Raw genomic sequence first — 7,230 nt, forward strand, 5'->3', positions numbered from 1 at the left:
TCTGGAGTCAAGCCAGGCATAGTCTCGTGAGCTCTCTCCTGCAGAGTAAACGTGACGGAACAGCTGTGTGGAGGGTGCCTTGAAGTTCCCTGGCAGTGTGTGAGCCCTACCCGGACATGTAGGCCCAGCGGCCATGGAGCCTAAAAACTGACTTCCCAGCTAGCACTTCCCAGCCCCATGTGACTTTCTGCCCAATGAAGGCCGGCAGAATCTCTTCCTTGGAGGGGGGAAAGGCAGCCCCAGAGAGTGGGTTTTCAGTCCTCCCTCGCGCATTAAATGTGGGGCAGTTCAGATGCCAAAACAAAAGTCTGCTACCACTACATCAATTTCGGAGACAAGCCAGTCCTAGTCTTGCGAGCTGTCTCCTGTAGAGTAAATGTGAGGGGACAGCTGTGTGGAGGGTGCCTTGAAGTTTCCGGGCAGTGTGTGAGCCATACCCGGATGCGTCGGCCCTGCCACCATGGCCCCTAAAAACTGACTTCCCAGCTAGCACTTCCCAGGCCCATGTGGCTTTCTGCCCAAAGGCGGCCTGGCAGGCTCTCTTCATTGGAGGGAAGAAGGCAGCCCCAGACAGTGGGTTTTCAGTCCTCCCTTGCGTATTAAGTGTGGGGCTGTTCAGACGCCAAAACAAAAGTCTGCAACCACTTCATCAATTCCGGATTCAAGCCAGGCCTAGTCTCGCGAGCTCTCTCCTGCAGAGTAAACGTGACGGAACAGCTGTGTGGAGGGTGCCTTGAAGTTCCCGGGCAGTGTGTGAGCCCTACCTGGACACGTAGGCCCAGCGGACATGGAGCCTAAAAACTGACTTCCCAGCTAGCACTTCCCAGCCCCATGTGACTTTCTGCCCGAAAGCGGCCTGGCAGGCTCTCTTCCTTGGAGGAAGGAAAGGCAGCCCAAGAGAGTGGGTTTTCAGTCCTCCCTCGCTCGTTAAGTGTGGGGCAGTTCAGTTCCAAAACAACAGTCTGCAACCACTACATCAATTCCAGAGTCAAGCCAGGCCTACTCTCGCGAGCACTCTACTGCAGAGTAAACGATACGGAACAGCTGTATGGAGGGTGCCTTGAAGTTCCTGGGCAGTGTGGGAGCCCTACCCGGACACGTAGGCCCCGGGGGCATGGCACCTAAAAACTGACTTCCCAGCTAGCACTTCCCAGCCGCATATGACATTCTGCCCGAAGGCGGCCTGCCAGGCTCTCTTCCTCGGAGGGAGGAAAGGCAGCCCCAGAGAGTGGTTATTCAATCCTCCCTCGGGCAGAAAGTGTGGGGCTGTTCAGAAGCCAGAACAACGGGGCTGCTCCCAGGGCCTCAGGTCCCTAGTCAGGCCAGGCCTAGTCTCGCGAGCTCTCTGCTACAGAGCAAACATGTTGAAACAGCGGTGTGGAGGGTGCCTTGATATTCCTGGGCACTGTGGGACCCTACCCGTGTCCTGGAGCTTATTCACAATGGCCCCTAAAAACTGACGTCCCAGCTAGCACTTCCCAGCCCCATGTGAGTTTCAGCCCGAAGGCAGCCTGGCAGGCTCTCTTCCATGGAGGGAGTAAAGGCAGCCCCTGAGAGTGGCTTGTCAGTCTTCCCTCTTGCCTCAAGTGTCGGGCTGTTTTGACGCAAGAACAATGGGGTGCTCCCAGGGCCACAGGTCCCTAGTCAGGCCAGGCCTAGTCTCGCGACCTCTCTCCTGCAGAGTAAACCTGAGGGAAGAGCTGTGTGGAGGGTGCCTTGAAGTTCCCGGGCAGTGTGTGAGCCCTAACCGGACGCATAGGCCTAATGGCCATGGCCCCTAAAAACTGACTTCCCAGGTAGCACTTCCAAGTCCGATGTGACTTTCTGCCCAATGAAGGCCGGCAGAATCTCTTCCTTGGAGGGGGGAAAGGCAGCCCCAGAGAGTGGGTTTTCAGTCCTCCCTGATGTAACAGCTGTGTGGAAGGGGCCTTGACATTCCCGGGCACTGTGGAAGCCTTACCTGGGCGGTGGGGCCTATTTGCTATGTCCCTTATAAAATGACTTCCCAGCTAGCACTTCCCAGTCCCATGTGATTTTCCGCCCGAAGGTGGCCTGGCAGGGTTTCTTCCTTGGAGGGAGCAAAGGCAGCCCCAGAGAGTGGTTATTGAATCCTCCCTCGCGCAGCAAGTGTGGGGCTGCTCAGAAGCCAGAACAATGGGGCTTCTCCCAGGGCCTCAGGTCCCTAGTCAGGCCAGGCCTAGTCTCGCAAGCTCTCTGCTACAGAACAAACATGTTGAAACAGTGGTGTGGAGGGTGCCTTGATATTCCTGGGCACTGTGGGACCCTACCCATGTCCTGTGGCTTATTCACAATGGCCCCTAAAAACTAACTTCCCAGCTAGTACTTCCCAGCCCCATATGACTTTCAACCCGAAGGATGCCTGGTAGGCTCTCTTCCATGGAGGGAGGAAAGGCAGCCCCTGAGAGTGGCTTTTCAGTCTTCCCTCTTGCCGCAAGTGTCAGGCTCTTTATGACACCAGAACTATGGGGTTGCTCCCAGGGCCTCAATTCCCGAGTCAGGCCAGGCCAAGTCTCGTGAGCTCTCTCCTGCAGAGCAAACTTGATGGAACAGCCATGTGGAGGCTGCCTTGACATTCGTGGGCACTGTGGAAGCCCACCCGCATGGTGGAGCCTATTCGCTATGGCCCCTAAAAACTGACTTCCCAGCTAGCACTTCCCAGCCCATTGTGACTTTCTGCCCCAAGGCGGCCTGGCAGGCTCTCTTCCTTGGAGGGAGCAAAGGCAGCCCCAGAGAGTGGTTATTCGATACTTCCTCGCGCAGAAAGTGTGGAGATGTTCAGGAGCCAGAACAGTAGATATGCTCACAGGGCCTCAGGTCTCTAGTCAGGCCTATCCTAGTCTCGTGAGCTCTCTGCTACAGAGCAAACACGTGGAAACAACGGTGTGGAGGGTGCCTTGACGATCCCGGGCACCGTGGGTGCCCTACCTGGGCCCTGGGACATGTTCGCTACAGCCCCTAAAAACTGACTTCCCAGCTAGCACTTCCGAGACCCATGTGACTTTCTGCCCATAGGTGGCCTGGCAGGCTCTCTTCCTTTGAGGGAGGAAAGGCAGCCCAGAGAGTGGGTTTTCAGTCCTCCCTCGGGCATTAAGTGTGGGGCTGTTCAGATACAAAACAAAAGTCTGCAACCACTACATCAATTCAGGAGTCAAGCCAGGCCTCGTCTCGCGAGCTCTCTCCTGCAGAGCAAACGTGACGGAACAGCTGTGTGGAGTGTGCCTTAATGTTTCTGGGCAGTGTGGGAGCCCTACCCGGACGCGATGGGCCTGCTGCCATGGCCCCTACAAACTGACTTCCCAGCTCACACTTCCCAGCCCCATGTGACTTGCAGCCTGAAGGCGGCCTGGCAAGCTCTCTTCTTTCGAGGGAGGACAGGCAGCCTCAGAGAGTGGGTTTTCAGTCCTCCCTCGCACAGCAAGTGTGGGGCTCTTGAGACGCCAGAACAACATGGCTGCAAGCAGCGCCTCACTTCCCGAGTCAAGAAAGGCCTAATCTCGCGAGCTCTCTCCTGCAGAGCACACATGATGAAACAGCTGTGTGGAGGGTGCCTTAATGTTTCTGGGCAGTGTGGGAGCCCTTCCCGGACGCGTGGGCCCAGCGGCCTTAGCCCCTAAAAACTGACTTCCCAGCTAGCACTGCCCAGCCTGATGTGACTTTCAGCCCAAAGGCTGCCTGGCAGGCTCTCTTCCTTGGAGGCAGGAAAGGCAGCACCAGAGAGTAGGGTTTCAGTCCTCCCTCACGCAGCCAGTGTGGGGCTCTTCAGACTCGAGAACTAAAGCCTGCAACTGCTACCTCAATTCCAGAGTAAAGCCAGGCCTATTTTCGCGAGGTCTCTCCTACAGAGCAAACATGACGAAACCGTGGTGTGGAGGGTGCCTTGATATTTTGACCCTCCACACGAGATGAAGACTGATTTCCCTTTGCAGTGACCTGAGAGAAAGGCTGAGTCCCCTCCACTCCCTTTATGCCACTCCAGAGATGCCACGATATACCCTCCCCCCTCGAGGGGCACATCGAGGGTGCTGCCTCAATGCTTGTCAAGGACCTGTGCGCTGCAGTGACTCTGGAGGGATCCCGAGGCTGCCCCCTCCCATTGCCGCTTGAAAGGAGGCACCATGACCGTGATGGGCTAACAGGGGAGACTGACAGGGGTACCCGCTGCTGCTCGAGAGCCCCCTGCCGCAAGTTGAGAAAACCCACCTGAATCCACGCCCATCGCGAGATGAGGCCATTTTCCCATGCAGGGCATTGAGAGGAAAGCTTCGGCATCTCTCCCGACTCGCACCGGGTCTTGATTCACTGTGTGAGACCCCAGGTGTCCCCCGAGATACCCCTGCCAACCTGAGAAGGCCTGGCTTCATGCCACAATCCGAGAGCATCCACAGGATGCCCTCCTCCACGCAAGACGGGGCCCTTTGCACCTGCAGTGCCTCGAGAGCCATCCTGAGTTCCCTCTGGCACCTGAGAGGAGGCTGGACTCCCTCTAGGCGGCCCCAGAGGCTCCCCGAGATACCCGTGTCCCCACGCGAGCAGAACTCCGAGTCTCCAGGTGCAGCTCGACAGCGACCCCGCATCCCCTATGCCACCTCTTCTCGAGAAGGGGGGCCGCCGGCTTTGCCTCCACTCGACGGGAATCCCTACTTCGCACCTCAAGAGGAGGCCTGTCATTTCTACTGACACTCGAGAGGAGGCCTCAAGTCACCACTTCTGGCCCCAACACGAAAGGTCACCAAGGATCCCTGCAACGGCACATGGGGCCCAATTCCACTGCAGCGATGCGAGGGGAAGCCCAGCTGCACCTGGCAATGTCAAAGGAGGCCTGGACTTCCCAGAGGTAACAAGCTGTGTCTGGAGACTCAGGGTTCCACTCATGTGGGGACACACGAATCGCGGGGAACATCTGGGGACGCCTCGAGGGGTTCTAGCCTCCTCCACAGTGCCAGAGGGAACTCAGGATGTCTCTCGAGTCGCTGCAGATACAAAGGGCCCTGACTCACAGGGAGGGGGGATCCAGGGGATGCTCTCGTGGTGTGGCAGGATCCCTGCCTTCTCTTCAGGTTGGCACGGGCATTTCGGGGGACACCTGGTGCCGCCCGCAAGGAGTCAAGCTCCGTTCCGAAGCGAGAGAGGTGCTGGGGAATGCTCTGAAGGCCCTGCAAGGGAAAAGCACCTCATCTCGCGATTGGCCTGGATTCACGTGGGTTTTCTCGACCTGTGGCGGTGTGCTCTCGAGTTGTGGTGGGTACCCTGGCCCATCTCCCCTGTTAGCACAGCGGGGTCATGGTGCCTCCTTTCGAGCGGTGAGGTGAGGAAGCAGCCTAGGGATTTCAGGAGGCGCTGCAGCACACTGGGTCCTCGTCAAACACTGAGGTAGGACACTCAGGGATCCCTTCGTGGGGGAGGGGACAGGTATATCGGGCACATGTGGAGTGACATAAAGGGAGTCGAGGGGACTCAGCCTTTCTCTCAGATCACAGCAAGGGGAAATCGGGCTTCATCTCAAATGCAGGGTCGAAGGTTGTGCTTTTCCACCAGTTTCAGTGGGAAGACGGGTTTGCCTCTCTCAATCCGATGCGGGGTGCCTCAGGAGCCTCCTTGTTGCCTCTGGGAAGTCCAGGCCTCCTTTGACAATGCCAGGTGCAGCTGGGCTTCCCCTCGAGGTGCTGCAATGGAATTGAGCCCCATGTGTCGTTGTGGGGTTCCTTGCTGACCTTTTGTCTTGGGGCCGGAACTAGTGTCTTGGGGCCTCCTCTCCAGCATCAGTAGCAGTGACAGGCCTCCTCTTGAGGTGCGAAGGAAAGTAGGGATTCCTGTCGAGTGGAGGCAAAGCCGGTGGCCCCCCTCTCGAGAAGAGGTGGCGTAGGGGAGGTGGGGTCGCTGTCGAGCCGCACCTCGAGACTAGGCGTTCCGCTCGCATGGGGACACGGGTATCTCGGGGAGCCTCTGGGCTGCCTAGAGGAAGTCCAGCCTCCTTTCAGGTGCGAGAGGGAACTCAGGATGGCTCTCGCGGCACTGCAGGTGCAAAGGGCCCCATCTCGCGTTGAGGGGGCATCCTGTGGACGCTCTCGTGTTGTGGCGTGAAGCCAGGCCTTCTCAGGTTGGCACGGGTATCTCGGGGGACACCTGGGGTCTCACGCAAGGAGTCAAGCCCCGGTGCGAGCCGGGAGAGATGCCGGGGCTTTGCTCTCAACCCCCTGCATGGGAAAATGGCCTCATCTCGCGATGGGCGTGGATTCAGGTGGGTTTTCTCAGCTTGCGGCAGGGGGCTCTCGAGTGGTGGTGGGTACCCCCGCTAGTCTCCCCTGTTAGCCCAGCGCGGTTGTGGTGCCTCCTTTCGAGCAGCGATGAGAGGGGCAGCCTCAGGATCCCTCAAGAGTCACTTCAGCACACAGGTCCTCGACAAGCATTGAGGCAGGACCTTCGGGGTGCCCCTCGAGGTGGGACGGGTATCTCGGGGCATCTCTGAAGTGGCATAAAGGGAGTGGAGGGGACTCAGCCTTTCTCTCAGGTCACTGCAAAGGAAAATCAGTCTTCATCTCGTGTGGAGGGTCAAAACTCGTGCTTTTCCATGACTTGCAGCAGGAAGCTGGCTGTGCCTCTGGCGTTCCATGGGGTTCACCTCATGGAGCCTCTCTTCTTGCCTCTGCGAAGTCCAGGCCTCCTTTGGCGTTGCCAGGGGGCAGCTGGGCTTCCCCTCGAGTAGCTTCAAGGGAATTGGACTTGTTTGCTGACAGGGGCTTCCTCGGTGACCTTTCCTCTTGTGGCTGGAACTGGCCAATTTGGGCCTCTTCTAGAACCTCAGTAGAGGCGACAGGCCCACTCATCACCCCTTTTCTCCTGAGACTAAGTTCCCAAATGCCTGAGAAGGGAAATAGATAGATAGTTAAACGTGAGCAGGGTACCAAAAAGGGGCCAAACTATTGGCCCTAAAAATAAAGAGAGGGAGGAATGTGGAGACCCAAGGATGGAAGGGTAGATAAAACTAAGGAGGGTCTTGGAATGCAGGAACAGAAAACCCAGACCCTTATCGCCCTTCTCTCCCCCATGAAGTAACTATTAATGGATTTCAGGTCCTCCTGAGCAGTGTAACCTGTCTCCTCTCCTATCCCATGGTGAGAAAGTATTTGCCTTACTGTCCACCCCACCCCTCCCAGAATATCTGCCTCATCCAATCAGCAAATGACCCACAAGACCTCCTATCCCACTCCC

The sequence above is a fragment of the Giraffa tippelskirchi genome, chromosome 9, assembly GCF_054371585.1.
Source record: "Giraffa tippelskirchi isolate mGirTip1 chromosome 9, T2T-mGirTip1v1.2.pri, whole genome shotgun sequence".
NCBI classification, from domain to species: domain Eukaryota; kingdom Metazoa; phylum Chordata; class Mammalia; order Artiodactyla; family Giraffidae; genus Giraffa; species Giraffa tippelskirchi.